Here is a 25,886-nt window from a genome sequence, read left to right as displayed (position 1 = left end):
TTTATAAGCGGATCGTGTTTAATTCCATTGAAATGTTCTCACATACATATTCTCATTTCATTCTCAAGCCAACCTGGGGAGGTATTGGCCCTGATATGCCAACTATGGCTCAAAAATATCTGAGCAAATTACCATAGTTAATTAGTGAAGACTGGGGGAAGTACAGGTTTCTTAAGCTACTAAGAGTTGCATTTGCTACAATCATTTGAAACTATATCAATGACACAGTTTCATTAAAACATGCTAATCAAAAACAGAACTTGAGAATTAAGTATGAATTATTTGTAAAAATCAAACAGTATGATGAAAGAATGTTTCATATGGCTTTATTACCACATGATGGTTTGACAGATGAAATTAGTCCCTTCCTAGTAGGAGTACCTTCCTAGCAGGGGTTAAAGTTACCTGACTTTAACCCCATGTCTCTAGTTGGCATTTTCTTTCTTTTTTTTTTTTTTTTTAAAACCTTTCCTCCTTCACCCTTATTTTCTGGTTAATATCCTGTAGTGCAGCTTTGCTCACCACCTCCTACAGACTCCCTCAACTACCCAAAATGAAAACCCAAAACCAAAAATAATCTAGACATGGTATCTGTTAATATTGTAGTTCTTTCCAGTCTTCATTCTGTGTGCTTATATGTACCTTATATTTCATAATAATGGGGCTGTCCTGTTTTTTGCCCACCTTCATATATCATTATATTTACTCAAAGTGCTTTTTAAAAACATGATCATATTCCCTTGTATTGCTGTGACATAATTTTAATACACTTTGATATATATACAATCTATATAAATCATAGGCATACAACTATATGGATTACTACAAACTGAAGATGCCTGTGTAACCAAAGCCCACATCAAAACATAGATCATTACCAGTACCAAGGTTTCCACTGTACCCATTTCTCAGTTATCCAAAGTAATTCCTATTATTAATCCTATCGATATAGATCTCTCCTTCCCTCTTACTTCAGAAACTTGTTAAAAATTTCAAAAATTGGGGGCACCTGGGTGGCTCAGTGGGTTAAGCCTCTGCCTTCAGCTCAGGTCATGATCTCAGGGTCCTGAGATCAAGCCCCGCATCACGATCTCTGTTCCGCAGGGAGCCTGCTTCCCCCCTCTCTCTCTGCCTGCTGCTCTGCTTACTTGTGATTTCTCTCTCTCTGTCAATAAATAAAATCTTAAAAAAAATTTTTTTAAATTACAAAAATTGTAACAAATTAAACATGGTTGTACACATAAAGTTAATCAATCCTACCTCTAAGCTTATGTCCGTGACAGAATCCATTTTAAGTTTGATATGAATCCTATTACACTTTTCTCTATTCTCTAACATACATATAGTTCTGGTTTTGTTTTGTTTTAAGATCATACTACAAATTATTAATGCTACAACTTTTAAACACATAATATACCATTCATTCCCAGCCAACATATAGATTTAACTCATTTTTTAATAGCTAAATATGGGTCTTTAGAATGGTAGAACATTTGTTCAACCACTTAACTGGCTTCCAGGATTCTTGTACTTTTTTTACTTTTTTAACCACAATGAACAACACACACACACAAAATAATCTTGTACTAATGTCTAAACACAATAGTGGCAACTCAGTGGGATTATTAAACCAAAAGTATGTGAACTTAAAAATTCCTAACAGTTATTACATTATTTTCTAAAAGCAGTTATGCAATTCACACTCACCAATAATATGAATGTCTTTCATATCTTCAGCACATTCTTTTAATTTTTGTGAATCTAATGGATGAAAATTTAATTTCTCCTGATACTGGGGTATGGGGACAGGGGGAGGTTAAGAGGAGGGAACCTAAAAATCTGAACTTTAGAGAGCTGGAGTTGTAACCATGCACCTCAAAGCAGTGTAGGTGACATTTGGATAGCCTACTTAACTCCTTAGCCACCCTTCTGAATAAAGTGAAGCTGGGGCCAATAGCAGCCAGTCCACAATAGTAAACTCATCCGGAGGATGAGTGCCTCATAATATCATTATCATGCTTCTGTCTTTATACCTGCATCAAAGTAAGTAAAGTCCTTTTTTTCCCCTAAGTTTGTATTAAGAACATTTAATTTGATGATGGGATAGGTAGAACAAAGATAAACCATTCCCTTACACCTACCTCAAGTTATTGGGAACAAAAGATTCTCAAAAATATGTGCTTAACTGCTTGATAAGAAAGAGATCTGAAGTCATTTTGAACTTCTATGCCATATTTTTCTTATTGTGGTAAAATATACATGATATAAAATTTAGCATTTTTTGAAGTCTTTTTTTAAAAAAGATTTCATTTATTTATTTATTTGACAGACAGAGATCCAAGTAGGCAGAGAGGCAGGCAGGGGGGTGGGGGGAAGCAGGTTCCCTGCTGAGCAGAGAACCAGATGTCAGGCTCGATCCCAGGACCCTGGGATCATGACCTGAGCTGAAGCAGAGGCTTTAACCCACTGAGCCACCCAGGCGCCCCTAAAATTTAGCATTTTAATCATTTCAAGTGTACAGTTTAAGGGCATTAAGTGCATTCTCATTGTTGTGCAATCACAACCCCAATCTCCAGAACTTACCACATTTTAATAGCCATTAAAATTAGGAAGAATAGGGGCGCCTGGGTGGCTCAGTGGGTTGAGCCGCTGCCTTCGGCTCAGGTCATGATCTCAGGGTCCTGGGATCGAGTCCCGCATCGGGCTCTCTGCTCAGCAGGGAGCCTGTTTCCTCCTCTCTCTCTCTCTGCCTGCCTCTCTGCCTACTTGTGATCTCTCTCTGTCAAATAAATAAATAAAATCTTTAAAAAAAAAAAAATTAGGAAGAATATTCTGCTAGGGTAGCCAGAGGGATCACAAATCTAGATTAACATCAGAAGCACTTAACGCTAACCAAGGACACCAGATTCTGAGACAGAACTCATTTTTAAATAGTAAACTACATCCACAATAAATAGAATATCAAGATTAACACTGGATGTTCTTAAAGTAATTATAATTCTTTATATATGCTTAAGACTATGATCTATGTATTTCAAAAAAGGGAAGTAGTGCTTCAAATTTTTCGCTTTTGGAGTATGCAAATCATGCTGATTGGGCCATGGCATTCCATAGTGAACACCCCCCAGCAACCGAAGACTCTTTGTCAAGACAGTTATTTGAACTAGCTAGATAGAAGACGACACCAAAATATAAAGTAGTCTGCTAAGTTACTATAAGATATCATTTGGGGCCTTCAGCAAATGAAAGACTCCCAAACTGTTAAGAACTTAAAAGTACATAAAAATTTTGAATTTTGCCAGAGTTGGAAATCATGCAAGGTAAAGACACTGGTTGAAAAAAGGAAAAATAAATCTAGTTTCCTCCCTGCTGGAGGGGCTGTAAAATACAGTTTAAAAAGGAGATGGGAGGTCTGGACTCAACCAACCTAAGTTTAAATCCTAGTTCTTCCACTTAGTAGCTGTGAAAACCTGGGCAAGTTAATTAATCTCACTGAGTTTCAGTTTCTCAACTATAAAATAAGACTGTATCAACTCTGTAGTAGGATTATTCGTACCTGCCTGGCATATGGTATGGTTTGAAATATAGTAGTTTTTTTAAAGATTTATTTATTTGACAGAGAGAGAGAGAGAACGAACAAGCAGGGGGAGGAGCAGAGGGATAGGGAAAAGCAGACTCCCTGCTCATCAGGGCGCCTGATATCCTGACCAGAGCCCAAGGCGGATGCTTACCTGATTGAGCCACCCAGGTGCCCCTGAAATAGAGGAGATTTACTTGTCATATCATTGGTTTTCCACTGCCTGCAAGATAAAAATCTAACTTCTTTTTCACGGAGGAGGCCATTCATGATCTGGTCCATCACCTCTAGGAACAGCTTTCTCTCTTACGACTTAACCTCAAACTTTATGCTCTACCAATACTGAGTCTCCAATACCTCTGAGCCTCTGAATAGGATTTCCTGACTGGAATGTTCTCTTTACATTTGACAATTTGGCAAACTCCTTTGCACTCTTCAGATGAGCTATGCTCATCTATTCAATTTCTAATATTTACTAAGAGTCTTCCTTGGCACTATAATTGATACTGGATACTATTTTTTCTTTCATGGTATTATTCCAGGACCTCCCCATAAGACTTACATGTTGTTGTTTTTTTTTTCATTACAGATCTAAAGTTTATAGCTATTGCCATTTTGGAAACTATCATATTATATTATAATTATTTCCAGGTCTGTCTTGGCAACAGATCATGTGTTCTTTGAGGGGGACAGTATCTTTTTGCCCTCTTTCCCTAGCAGAGTCTGATTCAATAAATATTTGCTGAATAAATACTATTGCTGTTGCAGTTATTTCAACTGAATATTAAGCTGAGCAACTACCATGTGCTCAATGAGCAACAAAGATTCAAAGGTATGTAAAATACTGTTATTACACCCACTAAACTCTGGTTTAATGAGAGAGACAGATGTGTGGTCTGTGAATGATATGAATAAGGCGCAACAGGAAGAGAGAGGTACACAAAAATATTTGGCCAGGAAGAAAAAAATGCTTTACCTCCTCCTTGGTTCAAGAGCTTTTTTTTCCCTTCTAATTTCAATTACCTTGAAAAAAATATTTACTGAGGAGTCAGATGTTTCTACCTATATGGTGAATTACAAGAATGTGATAAATACTGCTGTCATTGACCTAATTTCCCAAAATAGTGAACTCCAAAGAAAACAAGACATAGTCTTCCTTCAATAGTACAGTAGTTTTATTCCTGGAAAACTCAACGTTTAATTAAAATCCTGCAAAAAATTCCTTATGTATATGTAAAATTATATTAGACTTTAGGCTGACATTATTTTCATCTATGTGACCATCTAGTGGGATGTTCAAAAATCATTCGGGACTTGGACCCTCAACTCTATGGTCAATTAATCTTCGACAAAACAGGAAAAAATATACAGTGGAAAAAAGTCTCTTCAATAAATGGTGCTGGGAAAACTGGACAGCTATATGTAGAAGAATGAAACTCGACCATTCTCTTACACCATACGCAAAGATAAACTCAAAATGGATAAAAGACCTCAATGTGAGACAGGAATCCATCAGAATACTAGAGGAGAACATAGGCAGTAATCTCTTCGATATCAGCCACAGCAACTTCTTTCAAGATATGTCTCCAAAGGCAAAGGAAACAAAAGCGAAAATAAACTTTTGGGACTTCATCAAAATCAAAAGCTTCTGCACAGCAAAGGAAACAGTCAAAAAATCAAAGAGGCAACCCATGGAATGGGAGAAGATATTTGCAAATGACAGTACAGACAAAAAGACAGGATCTATAATGAACTCCTCAAACTCAACAAACACAAAACAGACAATCATATCAAAAATGGGCAGAAGATATGAACAGACACTTCTCCAATGAAGACATACAAATGGCTATCAGACACATGAAAAAATGTTCATCATCACTAGCCCTCAGGGAGATTCAAATTAAAACCACATTGAGATATCACCTTACACCAGTTAGAATGGCTAAAATTAACAAGACAGGAAACAACATGTGTTGGAGGGGATGTGGAGAAAGGGGAACCCTCTTACACTGTTGGTGGGAATGCAAGTTGGTGCAGCCTCTTTGGAGAACAGTGTGGAGATTCCTCTAGAAGTTAAAAATAGAACTTCCCTATGACCCTGCCATTGCACTCCTGGGTATTCACCCCAAAGATATAGATATCGTGAAAAGAAGGGCCATCTGTACCCCAATGTTTATAGCAGCAATGGCCATGGTCCCCAAACTATGGAAAGAACCAAGATGCCCTTCAACGGACGAATGGATAAGGAAAATGTGGTCCATATACACTATGAAGTATTATGCCTCCATCAGAAAGGACGAATACCCAACTTTTGTAGCAACATGGACGGGTCTGGAAGAGATTATGCTGAGTGAAATAAGTCAAGCAGAGAGAGAGTCAATTATCATATGGTTTCACTTATTTGTGAAGCATAACAAATAGCATGGAAGACATGGGGAGTTAGAGAGGAGAAGGGAGTTGGGGGAAGTTGGAAGAGGAGGTGAATCATGAGAGAATATGGACTCTGAAAAACAATCTGAGGGGTTTGAAGTGGCAAGGGGGTGGGAGGTTGGAGTACCAGGTGGTGGGTATTATAGAGGGCACGGATTGCATGGAGCAATGAATGTGGTGAAAAAATAATGAATACTATTATGCTGAAAATAAATGAATTTAATAAAAAAAAAAAGAAAAAAAAACCATAATATAAAAAAATCATCAAACAACAACAACAAAAAAATAATTCTTAATGGTGAACATCTAGAATCCCTCAGCCCCACCAACTAAATGCCAAGAGCACTTCATCAATTCTAAGACCCCCCTCGACCCCCACCCCAGAGAGCAGCACTATGGTAGAAGAATGACTATGGCAGAACAAGTATAAGGGCTGGGGGACATTAAACTTACCCCTTTAGGAAGTCAGAAAATAATGACTTTTTGAAGAAATGACTTTTTGCCTGAGACTCTAACAGGAATTACCAAAAATGAAAGTAAGAGGCGGGCAGGGGCTAAGAGGACCTCACAGCCATGTTAAGGGTTAGCATACATACTAAGGCTAACAGAAAGCCTGTGAAAGCGGTTATAAACTAATAAAAGACACGATCAAATAAAAATATGGAAGAGAATTACTCTTCCTAAGAAGCAGAAATGAGAAAGGAGAGGTTAACTTCCTGCTCTTCAGTATTACATTAACTTTCACAATAAGCATAATATTTTTCTTTTCTTTTTTTTTTTTAAGATTTTATTTATTTATTTGACAGAGAGAAATCACAAGTAGGCAGAGAGAGAGAGAGAGAGAGAGAGAGCAGGCTCCCTGCTGAGCAGAGAGCCCGATGTGGGACTCGATCCCAGTACCCTGAGATCATGACTTGAGCCGAAGGCAGCGGCTTAACCCACTGAGCCACCCAGGTGCCCCAAGCATATTTTTCTAACAAAAAATGATTTCTACATAAAACCCATCAAAGTGGGAAATCAGTGGAGGGCAGGAGCTGCAGGAGATCTGACTGTCCAATCTGAATTTAAAATGGAGTTCCAGGAGCCTGGCTGGCTCAGTGTGTTAAACAGCCCAAATCTTGATTTAGGTTCAGGTCATGATCTCGGGGTCATGAGATCCAGCCCCACCTTGCGCTCTGCACTGAGCACGAGGAGCCGGTTTAATTAACGTTCTCTTTCCCTCTGCCTTTTCCCTTCCCCACTTTAGCTATCTCACTCTCTACAGATGGACAGATAGATAAAATGGGAGTTCCAATCTCAGAGTTTGAGCCCCATGTTGGTTGCAGAGATTCCTTAAGTAAATAAACTTTAAAATAAAATAAAATAAAATAAAATAAGAGTTCCAGTTTGTTAGGGGAAAGGCTGTCATCTTTTACACAGAGCCAGAATACTACCAAAATACTTAGTACTTATATATTAAAAGGATAAACACGAATATTATTTTGTCAATAATACCAATAGCTTAAAAAATACCAACAGCTAATGTGTCTGAGAACCAGTGTCCTAAGCACTCATATTTGCTAATTTAATCCTTAGAACTCTATGATGTATTAAAATTTCCTGTATTTTGCAGAAAAGTAAATTGAGGCACCAAGAAGTTAAATTACTTGTTTTATTGCATAAGGTTACTTCCATAATAAACAAAGCCTTGATTTAAACCCATCTAATCTGGCTCCAGGGACCCCTGGGTGGCTCAGTTGGTTAAACAGCTGCCTTCGGCTCAAGTCATGATCCCAGCGTCCTAGGATCAAGTCCCACATTGGGCTCCTTGCTCAGCAGGGAGCCTGCTTCTCCCTCAGCCTCTGCCTGCCATTCTGTCTGCCTGTGCTCGCTCTCTCCCCACCTCTCTCTGATAAATAAATAAAATCTTAAAAAAAAAAAAACCACAAAACAAAACCTCTTGAATCTGGCTCGAGAGTCCAGTCTGTAAGCCTCTGATATACTGCCTTTCTAACAGAAACATATTTCTGTAAACTGGTTAATCATAAATAAAACCATTTGTATGCTAAAGGAATAACATATACTTGATACCTTGGTCATGAGGTAAGAGAGAAAAGTAAAAATCATATTTCACTATTGTAAAATAAATAAATAAAGCAATAAATAAAGCAGTATATTTATCGGGAACATATATAAAATGGAATATTTCAATAGTGCTGAGTACACGAATTCAAGATATTCTAAATCTAATCTTTACAACAATGCTTTGTTGTAACTGGGTGGGTATTATCTTCATTTGACAGATACAACAAAATACAACTGAAGTCATCTGCTGAATGTGAATCAGATCTGTAGACTTCCAAAGTCAATGTCTCTTACACTGGCTTTGTACAAAAAGACGCTATGATGAACAAGGAAGAAAGAAAAACAAAAACAAAAAACAGAGATATCCAAAGGGCTATGAGGAAAATAAAGATTTTATGAGAAATCAAATCAAAGATCAGTATGAAAGAAAAAAAGGCAAAGTCTAAAGGTAGCAAATTATTAATAACTTAAAAAATGAGGTGTTTTAATATCAAAGAATCAAAATGTCAACTGGCTTGTTAAATTATAGCTATCAGTGAAACTACAAAGTCCTTTAAGAGATTCTATAAAGTAATCAGCGATCAAGGCTCAAGAACGAAAAGGAGAAAAGCAAAACCCAACTGTACAGCCCAAGCTGTCTGAAAGGTGCTGGAACAGATTAAAGGGGAGGGACCATAGCGTATAGCTTCTCTGATGTTACAAGGTGTGAGGCACATAATAGGTTTTAAATCATCCCTGATTGATTGGAGTGAATGATCTAGCTCACCACTTGGAAGAATTATGCTAAAAGGCTAAAATTATAATCCTTAGGCACTACAATTTATTGTCATCTAAAAGCAAAAAAGATTAACAACAAAAAAGAAAATGGAAAATAGGTACTAAGGGAAATTTAAATACATTCTTAGAGTGCTCTTTCAGGAAGACCTTTAAAGATGACTAGACATATGACTCAAATACTTTACAAACATTAAAAAAAAAAAAAAGGAGTCTAGTATCAAAGTGAACAGGTGATAAGAAGGAAAACTTGATCTCAAAATCCAATCCAATCTACAACCGGTATTTCCTAGATACTTCAGCTCATTTAATATTCACAACAGCAGTATGAGGTAGATATTAACTCCATTTTATATTAACTGAGGTTGAGAGAGGTTAAGTACTTGCCTGGCCAGTTTGTGGCAGATTGGGCATTCAAAACCAAATCTGTGTGATTTTAAAGTTTCAACTGTGCCTAGTAATAACAGCAACCCTGTTATCATTTATGGAACACTTCTTATGTGCCAGTTATTATACTAAGTGCTTTAAATGCATGATCTCACTGAATTCCATGAATAGGGGTTATTATCATTTCCATTTTCCAGAAAAGGTACAGGCTTAAGTCAAGTTAATGAATGCATCCAAGGTCACAGAGGTCATAATAAACAAAGGTGGGACCTAAGCCCAGCCGTACCTGACTTCAGGGCCTGTCTACTGTATTTTTCTCATTCTGCAACTTTCATGAACACCTGACTAACCATTAACTGAACTCTTGGGTAGACTTCTTAAGTAGACTTCTCTCTTCCTCTCTATTCCATACATAACCAAAAATTCAATAGCTCTACTGGTTAGTATTTACTTTCTTCAGGTCAGGTATGGTAACTGCACCTTGTTTTTCAGAGTTTAAACTTTTCTTTACAGAGTTTACACTTTTTTTTTTTTTTTAAGTTTTATTTATTTAAGCTGTCTCTATACCCATTATGAGGCTCGAACTGATAATTGTGAGACTGGGTTACATACTCTTTGAAATGAGCCAGTCAGGCGCTCCAGAGAGTTTAAACTATTCATTTTTATTATTATTATTTTTTAAATTTATGGACTAGTTTATTATAAAGACACTGTATCAAAATATCTTTAATAAATAACTATCATCTTTACTTCACAGCCCAAGCACAAAAATTCCATTGGTTTAAAATGACATTAGCAAAATGTGTTCATTACACAAAAATGTGTTCTTAAATTTTGTCTATACAGATCAGGAAACTAGGGTTCTCCATACTAAATCATGTCTATACATAAAATTTGGGTTAAGTTTTTAGTTGAAAATAATTGGCAATTAATTGGTACAGCAAGGATATGCAAAATGTGCCTGTGGGGGTTGTTTATTAATATTGACCTTAAAAAACTATACGGTTGATTTGCATATTTTGGTCTGACGTCCTTGTGAAGATTTTATTTCTTTCAAAATAGAAAATTATTTATTTTTATAACTAATTTCAGAGATGGAGGTCAGTGATTCATCAGTCTTACATAATACCTGGTGCTCATTGTATCAGATGCTCTCCTTAATTCCATCACCCAGTTACCCCATCCACCTTACCCCCTCTTTCCCTACAGTTCAGTTCATTTCCTATGATTTAGAGTCTCTTATGGTTTGTCTCCCTAATTTCATCATTTTATTTTTTCCTCTTCCCTGATGATCCTATTTTTTTAAATTCTACATATGAATGAGTTCATATGATAATTATCTTGATTGATTTATTCTGCTTAGTATAATATCCTCTAGTTCCATCCATGTCATTGCAAATGGCAAATTTCTTTTTTGATGGCTGAGTATTCCATTGTGTGTGTGTGTGTGTTCCATTGTGTGTGTATATATGCACATATATGTACACTTATCTATACATAATCTATACACACACACACTACATCACATCTTTTTTATCCATTCATCTGTCTATGGACATCTGGGCTCTTTCCATAGTTTGGCTATTGTGAACACTGCTGCCATAAACATTGGGGTGCAAGTGCCCCTTCAGATCACCAAGCTTGTTATCTTTGGGGTAAACACCCAGTAGTGCTATTGCTGGGTCTTACAGTAGTTCTATTTTCAACCTTTTGAGGAACCTCCACACTGTTTTCCAGAGTGGCCGTACCAGCTTGCATTCCCACCAACAGTGTAAGAGGGTTCCTCTTTCTCTGAATCCTTGCAACATCTGTCCTTTCCTAACTAGTTAATTTTAGGCATTCTGACCCGTGTGAGGTGGTATCTTGTTGTGGTTTTTATTTTATTTCCCTGATGCCAAGTGATGTTGAGCATTTTTTCATGTGTCTGTTGGCCATTTGTAGGTCTTCTCTGGAAGAATGTCTGTTCATGTCTTCTGCCCATTTCTTGATTGGATTATTTGGATTATTTGTTCTTTGGGTGTTGAGTTTGATAAGTTCTTTATAGATTTTGAATACTAGCCCTTTATCTGATATTTCATTTGCAAATATCTTCTTCCATCCTGTTGATTGTCTTTTGGTTTTTTTGACTGTTTATTTGCTGTGCAAAAGCTTGATGAAGTCCCAATAGTTCATTTTTGCCTTTGTTTTGTTGCCTTTGGAGACATGTCTAGCAAGAAGTTACTGCGGTTGAGGTGGAAAGAGGTTGCTGCCTATGTTTTCCTCTAAGATTTTGATGGATTCCCACTCACATGTTGTTCTTTCATCCATTTTAAGTCTACTTCTGTTTATGGTGTAAGAAAACTGTCCAGTTTCATCCCTCTGCATGTGGCTGTCCAATTTTCCCAACACCATTTGTTGAGGAGGCTGTCTTATTTCCATTGGATATTCTTTCCTGCTTTGTTGAAGATTAGTTGACCATAGAGGGTCCACTTCTGGGTTCTCTATTCTGTTTCATTGATCTATATGTCTGTTTTTTGTGCCAGTACCATACTGTCTTGATGATTATAGCTTTGTAATACAGCTTGAAGTCCAGAATTGTGATGCCACCAGCTTTTTTCTTTTTCAACACTCTTTTGGCTATTCAGGCTTTTTTCTGGTTCCATACAGATTTTAGGACTGTTTGTTCCTACGCTGTGAAAAATGTTGATGATATTTTGATAGGGATTGTATTGAATATATAGATGGCTCTAGGTAGCATAAACATTTCAACATTTGTTCTTCCAATCCATGAACATGGAACATTTTTCCATTTCTCTGTGTCTTCCTCAATTTCTTTTATGAGTTTTTTATTGTTTCCTGAGTACAAATCCTTTGTCTCTTTGGTTAGGCTAAGATTTCTAGGTATCTTATGGTTTTGGGTGCAACTGTATATGGATTAACTCTTTAATTTCTCTTTCTTCTGTCTTATTGTTAGTGGATAGAAATACAACTGATTTCTGTGCATTGATTTTATATTCCTGCCACTTTGCTGAATTCCTGTATGAGTTCTAGCAATTTCATAGTGGAGTTTTTTAGGTTTTCCACATAGAGTATCATGTCATCTGCAAAGACTTTGAGAGTCTGACCTCTTTGCCAATTCAGATGTCTTTTGTTTTTGTTGTTATTGTTGTTTGATTGGTGAGGCTTGGACTTCTAGCACAATGTTGAACAACAGTGGTGAGAGTGGACATCCCTGCCATGTTCCTGATCTTAGGGGAAAACCTTTCTGTTTTTCCCCAATGAAAATGATATTCGCTGTGGGCTTTTCGTAGATGGCTTTTATAGTATTGACATATATTCCCTCTATCCTTACATTGTGAAGAGCAAATTTTAATCAAGAAAGGATGCTATACTAAAGCATTGCCAAATACTTTTTCTGAATCTATCAAGAGAATCATATGGCTCTTGTCCTTTATTAATGTAGTGTATCACACTGATTGATTTGTGGATGTTGAGCCTTCCTTGCAGCTCAGAGATAAATACCATTTGGCTGTGATGAATAATCCTTTTAATGAGCTGTTGGATCCTACTGGCTAGTATCTTGGTGAGAATTTTTGCATCCATGTTTATCAGGGATATTGGTCTGTAATTCTCTTTTTTGTTGGGGTCTTTGTCTCATTTTTGGAACAAAGTAATGCTGGCCTCATAGAAAGAATTTGGAAGTTTTCCTTCCATTTCTGTTTTTTTTTTTTTTTAAACAGCTTCAGAAGAACAGGTATTAATTCTTCTTTAAATGTTTGGTAGAACTCCCCCTGGGAATTCCTGGGCTCTTGTTTGCTGGGAGATTTTTGATTACTGCTTCAATTTCCTTGCTTGTTATGGGTCTGTTTAGGTTTTCTATTTCTTCCTGGGTCACTTTTGGTAGCTTATCCTTACATACGTCTCTAGCAGTGCATCTATTTCTTCCAGATTGCCAAATTTGTTGGCATATACTTGCTCATAATATGTTCTTATAATTGTTTTTATTTCTTTGGTGTTGGCTGTGACCTCTCCTCTTTCATTCATTTTATTTATTTGGGATCTTTCTCTTTTCTTTTTGGTAAGTCTAGTCAGGGGTTTATCAATCCTATTAATTCTTTCAAAGAACCAGATCCTAGTTTCGTTGATCTGTTGTGTTCTTTGGGTTTCTATTTCATTGATTACTGCTCTAATTATTATTTCTCTTCTCCTGCTGGGTTTAGGCTTTCTTTGCTGTTCTTTCTCCAGCTCTTTTAGGTGTAAGGTTAGGTTGTGTATTTGAGACCTTTTTCATTTCTTGAGAAAGGCTTGTATTGCTCTGTATTTCCCTCTCAGGACCACCTTTGCTGCATCCCAAAGATTTTGAACAATTGTGTTTTTATTTTCATTTATGTCCATGAATTTTTTAAATTCCTCTTTAATTTCCTGGTTGACCCATTCATTCTTTAGTAGGAGCTATTTTGCTTCTTTGTATTTCCTAATTTCCTTCTTAATTTCCTCCTGTGACTGAGTTTCAGTTTCAAAGCAGTAGTCTGAAACTACGTAGGGAATGATCCTAATCTTTTGGTACTCATTGAGACCTGATTTGTGACCCAGTATGTGATGTGGTCTGGAGAATGTTTGATGTGCACCTGAGAAGAATGTGTATTCTGTTGCTTTAGGATGGAATGTTCTAAATGTACCTGTGAAGTCCATCTGGTCCAGTGTATCATTCAAAGCTCCTATTTCCTTGTTGATCTTCTGCTTAGATGATCTGTACATTGCAGGGGGTGATGTTAAACTCCCCTATTATTGTTGTATTATCATTGTGTTTCTTTAATTTTGTTAATTGGCTTTTCCCATGTTAGAGGCATAAATATTTACAATTGTTAGATATGCTTGTTGGAAACACCCTTTAATTATGATATAGTGTCCTTCCTCATCTCTTATTACAGTCTTTGGTTTAAAATCTATTTTGTCTGATATAAGGATTGCCACCCAGCTTTCTTTTGATGTCTATTAGCATGATAAATGGTTTTCTATCTCCTCACTTTCAATCTGGAGGTGTCTCTGGTTTAAATGAGTCTCTCCCAGACATCATATGCATGGGCCTTGCTTTTTTTTTTTTTTTTTTTAAAGCAAATCTGATATCCTGTATCTTTTGATTAGGGCATTTAGCCCATTTACATTCAGAGTAACTACTGAAAGACATGAATTTAGGGCCACTATATTATCTGTAAAGTCACTGTTTCTGTATATTGTCTCTGTTCCTTTCTGGTCCATGTTACTTTTTGGATCTCCCTTCACTTAAAAGATCCCTTTTAATACTTCTTGCAGGGCTGGTTTAGTGATCCCAAATTCTTTTAGCTTCTGTTTGTCCTACAAGCTTTTTATCTCTCTTTCTATTCTGAAGGACAGCCTAGTTTAAACTTTGTTATAAGACACTGTATGTGAGATTTGTGGTAACCATAGAAGAAAAATCTGATAGATTATGAAAAAGGAATTAAAGCATACTAATATAAAAAGTCATCAAGTCACAAAGGAAGATAGCAAGATGGGAAGAAACAATCTACAAACCAGTCAAAAACCAATTATCAAAATGACAACAATATGTCTTTACCTATCAATAATTACTTTAAATGTAAGTAGATTATATTTGCTAATCAAAAGACAATGGGAGACAAGATTAAAAAACAAGATCCAACAATATGTTACCTATGAGAGATGTACTTCAGTTTTAAGGACATACACAGACTGAGGTTGAAGACGGCAAAAGATATTTCAAGTAAATGGTAACCAAAACAAAGCAGGCTAGCAATATTTATATTGGACAAAATAGACTTTAACTAAAAATGGTCTAAACAGACAAAGAAACTCATTACATTAATATAAAAACGTCAATCTATTAAGAAGTTATATAATTATTGTATATTTATGCACTCAACATCAAAGCACTTATAAATAATGTAAATACAAACAGAACTAGAAAGAGAAATAAACAGCAATACAATAATAGCTGGGGACTATAACATCCCGCTCTCAACAATGGATAGATCATCCAGACAGAAAATCAATAAGGAAGCAGTAGATTTGAACAACACTATAAAACAAATGGACCTAACAAATGTTCCATCCAAAAGAGGTAGAATACATATTCTTCTCAAGCGCACACAGAAAACTTTCTATGACAGATCTTGTGTAAGACAATGAAATGAAATATGTCTCAACAAATTCAAGATAGCAATTATATCAAGTATCTTTTTTGATCACAATGGTGAAACTAAAAATTAGTAATAGAAAGATGGAAAATTCACAAGTACATGGAAATTAAACAACACACTCCTGAACAACCAATGGATTAAAGAATAAAGCAAACAAGAAATAAAAAAATATCTTAACACAAATGAAAAGGGAAATCCAACATTTCAAAAGTTATAGAATGTAGCAAACACAGTTTTTTTTTTGTTGTTGTTGTTGTTGTTTTTAAAGATTTTATTTATTTATTTGTGAGAGAGAGAGAGAGCATGAGCACAAGCAGGGCGAGCGGGAGGCAGAAGGAAAAGCAGACTCCTCACTAAGCAAGAAGCCTGATGCAGGAGTCGACCCCGAACCCTGGGATCTTGACCTGAGCCAAAGGCTCAACTGACTGAGCTACCCATGCACCCCAGCAAAAGCAGTTCTAAGAGAAAAGTTTATAGTCATAAGCACATACATATATCAAGAAAATACATCAAACAACATAACTTTATACTTCAAGGAAGTAGAAAAAGAAAAACAAAGGCCAAAGTTAGAAAAAGGAAGGAAATAATAAAGATTAGAGCAGAGATAAATGGAATAGGGATTAAGGAAACAATAGAAAAGATCAACAAAACTATGAGTTGATTATTTAGAAAGATAAAATGGACAAACCCTTAACTAGACTAATGAAAAAAGGGAAAAACAAAATAAATAAAATTATAAAAGAAAAAGGAGCTATTATAACTGATACTACAGAAATACAAAGGATCACAAAAGATTACTATGAACAACTATATACCAACAAATTGGAGAAGCTAGAAGAAATGGATAAATTCCTATAAACATATAACTACCAAAATTGAATCATGAAGAAAGAAAACCTGAAGAGACTTAAAATAAGTAAGGAAAATGAATAAAGTTAAATCCCAATAAAGAAAAGCTTAGGACCAGATGGCTTCACTACTGAATTCTACCAAACACTTAAAGAAAAATTAACATCAATTCTTCTTAAACTCTTACAAAAAATTGAAGAGAAGGGAACACTTCCAAACTCATTTTACAAAGCCAGCAGTTCTCTGGTATGAAGTCCCATAAGGACACTAGAAGAAACCATAGGTCATTATCTCTGATGAATATAGATGTAAACATTCTCAACAATTACTAGCACAATGAATTCAATAGCATATTAAAAAATCACATACCATGATCAAGTGGATTAATCCCTGTGATGCTAGGACAATTCAACAGACACAAATCAATCAATGTGATATATCACATTAATAAAATAAAAGACATGGGGCGCCTGGGTGGCTCAGTGGGTTAAGCCTCTGCCTTCAGCTCAGGTCATGATCTCAGGGTTCTGGGATCAAGTCCCACATTGGGCTCTCTGCTCCGCAGGGAGCCTGCTTCCTCCTCCCTCTCTCTCTGCCTGCCTCTCTGCCTACTTGTGATCTCTCTGTCAAATAAATAAAATCTTAATAAATAAATAAATAAATAAATAAAATAAAAGACAGAATTTGATCACAAGAAATGCAGAAAAGCATTTGACAATATTCAGTTTCCATTCATGGTAACTCTCAACAAATTTGGTGTACAAGGAACATATCTCAACAAAGATCATCTATCACAAAACTACCTCTATGACAAAACTACAAGTAAAATGACATGCAACAGTGAATGGTTGAAACCTTTTCCTCTAAAATCACGAACAAAATAAGGATGCCCATTCTTACAACTTCTATTCAATATAGTATCAGAAGTCCTAGCCAAAGCAATCAGGCAATAAAATAAAATACACCCAAATCAGAGCAGAAGAAATAAAATTATCTCTATTCACACAAGACATGATTTTATACATAGAAAATCTTAAAGACTCTATCAAAAATTAATAAATGAATTCAGGAAAGTTAAAGGATACAAAATCAACATACAAAAACCAGTTGCATTTCTATACACTAACAATAAATTATCTAAAAAATAAGTAATTCCATTTACAACAACAATAAAAAGAATAAAATAAGGATGGGAAAGATCTGTATACTGAAAACTTTAAGACACTGAATAAAAGAAATCGAAGAAAACACAAGCTGGTCTTGGCAATGATTTCATGGGTATGACACCATAAGCACAAGCACCAAAAGCAAAAACGAACTTTTGACTACATCAAACCAAACAGCTTCTGCATAGCAAAGGAGATCATCATCAAAACGAAAAGGTACCCTTCAGAATGGGAGAAAGTTTTGCAAACCCATATCTGCTAAGGAGTTAATATCCAAAATATGTAAGAAATTCATACATCTTAATAGCAAAGAATCCAAACAATTTGATTTAAAAAAAAAAAAAAACCTGGGCAAAGACCTGAATATACATTTTTTCCAAAGAAGATATTCAAATGGCAAAAAGCAAACCCAAACCAAAATAGCATAATACCTCAAACCTGTTAGAATGGCTATTATCAAAAAGAACAGAGATAACAAATGCTTGCAAGAATGTGGAGAAAATGGAACTCATATTGATGGGAATGTAAACTGGTGCAGCCACTATGGAAAAACAGAATGGAGGTTCCTAAAAATTTAAAAATAGAACTACCATATGATCCAGCAATTCTACTTAAAATCACTATGTTGAAAAGATAACGAAGCCCTCATGTTGACTGTAGCATTACTTATAATAGCCAAGACATGGAAATAAATGTGTCCATCAACAGATATATGGATAAAGAAAATGTGATATACAGTCGACCCTTGAACACCACTTTGGATATGAACTATACGGGTTCACTTAGGTGCATAATTTTTTTGATATAAATACTATAAATGTATTTTCTTAGTAACACTTTCTCTAGCTCACTTTAAGAATGAAGTATATAGAATATATACAAAATATGTTTTAATTAACTTATTGGTAGGGCTTCTAGTGAACAGTAGGCAATGGGTAATTAAGTTTGGGGAAAGTCAAAATTATATGTGTATTTGTGACTGCACAGTGGTCAGCACCACTAACCTCCATGTTACTCAAAGTCAACTGCATATATATAATGGAATATTATTCATTGTAAAAAAGGAAATCCTGCCATTTGTGACAATTTGGATGAAACTTTAGGGCATTATGCTAAGTGAAATAAATCAGAGAGAAAGACATAAACTGTGGATCACCTATTTGAGAAATAAAAAGAACCCCAATCTCACAGAAATAGAGAGCAGACTGGTCTTGCCAGGGTAAAAGTGGAGAGCGGAAATGACTTAAGACAGTCAAAGGATACAAACTTCCAATTAGAAGCTGATTAAGTTCTGGGATGTAATATAGCATGGGGACTATATTTAACTATATATATATATATATATATATATATATATACACAGACACACACACACACATATATATACATAGAAAATCTTTATATATTATATATACACATATATATTATTATATATATACTTACATTTGAAATATATATATATTAAAGTTGCTAAGAAAATAAGTCTTAAAGGTTCTTACCAAAAAAATAATATAGTAATTTAAAAAACTATAACCATGTGAGATGATGGACATGTTAACTAACCTTACTGTGGTAATCATTTCATTATATATACATATATCAAATCATTATATTGTACATCTTAAACTTCCACAATATCATATGTCAATTATATCTCAATAAAGCTAAAATTTTTTTCTTTAAATAGATAGGTGGATAAGAAAGTTTTACTATTATTTCTCCCTCCTTCTCCCCTACCAAAAGAAGACTTGGGTTGGGAATGGAAGCCTTCCTATTCATTTCCAAAGTTTCTTCTACTCTGAACTGTTCCTTTAATTCATGGTTAATAAGATATAAGTATAAAGAAGAGAATCTTGTTTTAAAATAACATTTCTCTACATTGTTTGATTATGTGTGAACATGTATGCAAGACAGAGACAAATCTGTATGTGCTCAAGTAAGACTATGATAGCTCTTGGTAAAATCCTGGTACTGAATGATTTAAAATATATCAGCACCAGGCAAGTTACTGATTATAGCTACACTTACTATATTTAAGGAGTTGATAAAAAGGGCTATGATGCAAATAGTCAAAACATTTTTCTGTGTAACACATCTGAAATTATAAAGTCAGTCAATACAAGGCATGAGCCAGTATTTTTTTTTTTAAAGACTTTTATTTATTTGACAGACAGAGATCACAAGTAGGCAGAGAGGCAGGCAGAGAGAGGAGGAGGAGAAGCAGGCTCCCTGCTGAGCAGAGAGCCCAATGTGGGGCTCCATCCCAGGACCCTGGGATAATGACCTGAGCCGAAGGTAGAGGCTTTAACCCACTGAGCCACTGGGTGCCCCAGTATTTTAGAATCTATGCGTTTATGAAGTGAGATACTGTATATTGATAGAACTCTAAGTTGATAAGTTTTAGAAAAATTAGGACCACCATTACACATCATTTTGGTAACTAAAAGTGTACTGTGTCATTGTGGTTAGATTGCTCCTAAAGTTCTAAAGTGACAGGGCCCTAAGAATTTCGCATTCATGTCTATATCCTTGATTGTTATGGTGCAGTGAGTTGATTCACTATTTCACATTTTCAAGTGTAAACAGGAAAAGGAACATAGCACTATGATCACTGGCAAGAGCTGAATTGGAAAAGGGTCAGAGTACCTTAGCCAATAAAATAGAAAGGTAATAAATAAATAGTTAAGTGGTTAGTAGGCTGATCATCATTAGCTTTTATCTAATCTTTCCTTTGTTCACTGAAATCTTTCTCACACTTAACAGAGGCACATGTCGTACTGTAGGAAGCAGAGACAGGAGAAACAATTTACAAAAGAAAATCAATTTTTGCAATTTTAGTTCCTAACCTGAATACTGTTCTATGCTATTTATTGTTGGCAAGCTAGAAGACAGAGTAAAGGAAGCATGGGTTCCAGAGTCCTATATTCAGGAGTTCAACCTCAGTCCTTCCCACTGTCTTTTTGAGAAAAGTAGCTTGACTTTCTAAGCGACAGTTTAGTTTTCAGTGAAATGGGCTGAAGGGAAGATTAAATGAGAATGCAAAATGCTACAATGGTAGGTCCTTAATGTTCATTCATTCCCTTTGCACTTCAACTCCCACTAAAATTATCATTAAGACAGATCTACTGATGGCAGTTTGTACCATCAGACACCATTAAGAAGAAGGTGAAATTATTATTTTTTTAAGATTTTATTTTCAAGTGATCTTTATACCCAGTATGGGGCTCAAACTCACAACCCTGAGATCAAGTGTCACATGTTCACTGACTGAGCCAGCCAGGCACCCCAAAGATGAAATTGTTTTTGTATAAAAGGATATTCAACAAAATAGGCTGTATGACTTCTCATTTAAACAGAAATATTGAAGGAATAATAATAAGAACAAAGCTTCAGAAATCAAATGTTGAATAATTAAATCAGATATGAATGTAGTCAATCTATAAAAATTTTACGAGGGCAAAATTTAGTTGACTGAAGGTAGTCTTCACAGTATACAAAGAGATTGGAAAAGAATATCACAAAACAAGTTCCACAGAGGTAAAAAATTTCATTTTCCACAAATGGAAAAAAAAATAGCAAGAAATAATGTAGGACAGATGGTACTATACAGCTAACCATTTAGCACAGAAAACAAAAGCATACATGTTGTGAGTATTCAAGTCTGTTTATCTCTTACTGTGACAAAGAGACAATGAGACTCAACCAAGACTGAGGAATAAAAAAATTAATGAATATAAAACCTAGAATGAAATGTGAGATGGTAAGGAAATCTGAGGATATAAACACAATAATGCTAATCTACTATATATAATAACAAAGTGTTCAGCTTATAAGAATATACCCTTAAAACTGAATCTTGGCTTAAAAATCTTATTGCCCTCTTCCAGAGATACTGAGTTATTAGTCAACTGAATATAACATCCTTAGCACCATCCAACCCCTTCAGCTCATGAAACTGGAATTCATCAACTTTAACTGTACTCAGAAAGGTTATTATAATGTTTCATCTTCAGGATGAAAACAACAGACCTCTATCTAATCCTTCTGTTTTATTTTTAAAGATTTTATTTGAGAGAGAGGGAGGGTACAGAGGGAGAGGGAGAAGACCCCCTCCAAGCAGAAAGCCCATCTCTGGGCTCCATCCCATGACCCCGAGATCACGACCTGAGCCCAAGGTAGACACTCAGCCAACTGAGCTGCCCAGGTGCTCCCAATCCTTTAAAAAAGGGGTTGGAATCAAGACCTCAAAACATTACAAATGAATTTTAGGAAGAATCTGACTTCAACTTTTAAAAACACAGAAGATTGAGTTCTATAACATGAAGTTCTTTTTTTTTTTTTTTTAAGATTTATTTGTTTGACACAGAGAGAGAGAAAACAAGAAGGCAGAGTGGCAGGCAGAGGGAGAGGGAGAAGCAGGCTCCCTGCTGAGCAGACAGCCTGATGTGGAGCTCAAATCCAGGACCCTGGGATCATGACCTGAGCTGAAGGCAGACGCTTAACAAACTGAGCCACCCAGGCACTCCTAACATGAAGTTCTTAACCCCCTTCATTTTTTCATAGTATACTGATTTTCTGCTAGTTATCTACCAGTAAAACCAAAACCTTTTTCTAAAGGGAAGTGGGTAGACCTCAGCCCATGCCCCAAGTGTTGGGTCTAATGGCAAAGTTGTGACTGCATTTCCTAAATGTGACTGACTAAACAAAGACCAGGTACATGATGATGAATCCTGGCACAAAAGGATGAGCTAAATAAGCTGGATTTCCTTTCTCATAAATATGAATAGAAAGTACTAGGATCATTTACCACTTAACAGTTCTCAAAGAAGACGCTAAAATGTTATGATGTGGTAGGCATAGGGCCATCATTAGACTGCACATGCAAGACAAATTACAAAAGGGCGGAAATTCTAATCATACAGAGACGAGAATGGACAGCACAGAGAGAAGCAGGGAACCACTGAGCAAGATTATATAGACCACCAGACAGACAGAAACTACTCCTGGGAGTTGTCTTGCTTCCTGATGGCTTTCTACTTCCACAAATAACTTAAAATAAATCTCTCTGTTTCTCTTAAGACAATTTGAATGCATTTCTCTTCCTTGGAACCAAAAGAGCTTAATTATAATAGAAATATTAAGTAACTACTATATATATAATCACATGATTATATATGTTAAATGTTACATTATAACAAGCTATTCCCAAATTCTATTTGCTTTAAGTGGAAGGAACTAAACTTTTTAGGGAGTTACCTAGGAACTGTAAGGATTGGTACAATGAGGCTGATGACTACTATGGAAATAAATTTCCTTAGCTTGAACAATCAGACTAGACTGGAGAGCTGATGTGGAGGTCCCTGAGAGATATCCAAATGGGTGGAGAATAAACCGAGTAGGAAGATAGAGAAAACCAAGAATAAAGCCAGCTGCCAGTTCAGGTGTACATCCTTTTTACAGACAGCAGAATTCCTTACTCATCTACTTCTGCCTGTTCCCTGCCTTTTCCAAATTATACAATTTTGGTTTTGAACACTGGCAATCACTGCCCCAGCTGCCATCAAGGGAAAAAATTCCTTGTAATATTTGTTTCCTGAATACTTTACACCTGTGATAGATATAGACCGAGTGGCAATTTACTCTCACTATGATGTTAGCTTTTAATTAATACTGGTTTCCCAAGCAAGACTAGCACAGTCTGCATGTCAAAGAACCTACAGTATCTCTTACACATTTCCAGGAGGCACCACAATTTAGAAATATGGTGGATAAACACATGACTTATCTGAACAAATACAAAAGGGAGCTCCTAGCATATCAGAGCAATACAAAGTCAGATGATGCAACAAGATAGTAATACATTAATTATCTAGAAAACTATTTTAGAACCAATAGACAACACATGAAAGAAAATGCACAAAATACAAGAGCAAATAAACCTGGGAAAATACTGAATAATGAGATAGAATTTTTACTAATTAGCAAAGATAATTTTATAACAACAATACCCTATTGCTGCTGAAGATATGATGAATCAACTCCAACAAATTGCTGAAGGTAAACTGACAGAACTCAGCAACCTGTAGCAAGAGCCATACGCATTTTTTTACCCTTTGTCCTCATGATTACACTTCTTAGACTGTATCTTAAGAATCCTAAATAAAGAAAAAAAAATGTTATTGTCAAAGAGTTTATCCTGGGATTATTTCTAATACAGCAATAAATATATGCATAACCATTCAACTGTTGGGTTATTATGCAGTTATTCAAAAAGATGGTTAATTTCTGTAATGATATGGAAAATGTTTATGATTAGAAAGTGAAAAAAGTGATAAAAAGTTGTATGTAGAGAACAACTACAAAGAAGTAAATCGTGTAAGATAAAGACAGTTAAATGAAAGAGACTAGAAAGAAACAATGAAAAGCTAGCAGTGGATTAGTGTTAAGATTATGGGCCTTTTCTCTTTTTCAATACTGTGGTTTTATTACCTTGAAAATGAAAATAAGTAATAAAAATCTCCAAAAGTCTAATTGTTTGAAGTCATATATAGGACAGGGCAAAAACCCTAGAGAATGTTCACAATAATGACAGAATCATCAAAAAGCTTAAATCACACCCTTTCTACTTGTTAAAATGTCAAGATGTGAAATATAATTCAGAAAGATTTATATGAAAATGCTTAAAGGTTATGGCACTTAAAGGGTTAAACTTTGTGGACTTACAGAAAATTGAAATACTTGCAAAACTTTTTCCTCGATTATGCCATTAAAATGAGTAGACACACACTTATAAGATAGTGGAAAAAAACATCTTTATAGTAATGGAAAAAAGAATTATACCAAAGAAGCTGTTTTATAATCCCAGAGACCTAGTCTTATAAAAAGAATGGAAGTTTTACTTTTACTTAGATGATGGGAATTACTATAGTTTCTACATTTCTGATTAGTTTTTAGATTACAGTTTAAATATCTTATATGCACAGAAAAATTTTTAATGTTATCATAACAAATTAATATTAGGATTTACTTAAATGTTTGAATGAAATACTAAGTAATATATATACAGAAAAGTAAGACTACTACAAAATTTGAAACAAGAATACCAACATTTTGTTTAATATAAAAAAATTTTCAGGGCACCTGGTTGGTTTAGTTGATAGAGCATTTGACACCTGATCTCAGGGTCCTTGCATTCAAGTCCCACGTTAGGCCTGGAGACTACTGAAAAATTTCAATCACCTCTCATCAAGTTCCTAATTTTTCAAAAACATTGATACACAATTCTAGAAGTACCACTTAAAAGAATCAATAAATATCTTGATTAAACCCTATGTGGAACGAGAAGAAAAGAAAATCCCACAAAAATATAAAAGCCAAAAGTAAATTAAATTTTAGCTTAGAAAAGAGGGTCGATAATTCTTCTACAATAGTTCTTAAGACCGTTGTGGAAAAAAGTTCTAAAGAGTCTCTCAGTAATCACAAGTATGAAAATTACATGCAAAATTTACTAGTGTATAAGAAAATTTCAACTGCAGAAATAAGTGAGCACATACTACAAATAATTTAAATTTATCATGAAGCATATACTAAACTGATAAAGGTTACAGAACTGGTTCTTTTCATTTTACTAGTCAATTATTTGTGTTATGTATCATTTTTCTCCTTAAGAAAATAATTCATAAATAATTTAAAATTAAAACCTTCAGAAAACAGTAAATAAAAACTGTTCAAGATTTTAAAAATTGTTAGAATCACCAAAGGATTCTTTATCTACTTTTCTGCCTAAGGAAGTTAATGTAATAACTAAGAAGGGATGGAAAACAAACACATGTTTATAAATCATCTTCACTTGAAACCAATGGTAAAGTTCTGTGTACCTATGTGGTCTATGAGATAACCATCCATAAGCACACACTTGTAATTGGTAGACAAAGGAGTCTAAAGAAAGCTTCAAAAGCACACATTATTTCCATTACACTAAACTGATTCTTAGGGAAAAAAATAAATTCATTTATTATAAAAAACAGAACAAAACACTTTCCCTACATGATTTTCTTGGAGTACAGCTGGGTGCACAGAAAGCAAATCTTTGCCACTTGAAGTATTTCCACTAAAAAAAAAAATTTCATACAGCAACTAATCCACATTTACAGTTCATAAAATACATAATCTCCAGTGAACTCTTCATTATGCATATTCTAGAAGGAAGGAATTCCAGAAATTAAATCAACAGGCAAACATTCAGTAAGCACTGATAAATGTGGGATTTTATAGCTGGAAATTACAAGCACAAATTCCTAAGATTTCTTTATGTTATTAAGTTCAACAATTCAAATCATTGTGAGGCATTTGAGGAATCTGATTCAAAACATTTAAGATGTCCAGGAGTTTGTATCTCCAAGATTCAGAAAATGATAATTTTACCTGAAATCACAATTTTGAAATTTTGTCCTGATGGCTGAG

At 35.1% G+C, this 25,886-nt stretch overlaps 1 protein-coding gene across 1 annotated transcript in view; it reads right to left on the bottom strand.

Moving 5' to 3' along the window:
• Positions 1 to 25,886, bottom strand: part of TNPO1 (transportin 1) — a 94,750-nt gene that overhangs the window by 55,269 nt on the left and 13,595 nt on the right. The window lies entirely within an intron of this gene.

Source organism: Mustela lutreola, chromosome 5, assembly GCF_030435805.1.
Source record: "Mustela lutreola isolate mMusLut2 chromosome 5, mMusLut2.pri, whole genome shotgun sequence".
Classification (NCBI taxonomy): domain Eukaryota; kingdom Metazoa; phylum Chordata; class Mammalia; order Carnivora; family Mustelidae; genus Mustela; species Mustela lutreola.
This window is presented reverse-complemented; position numbering and strand designations above follow the sequence as displayed.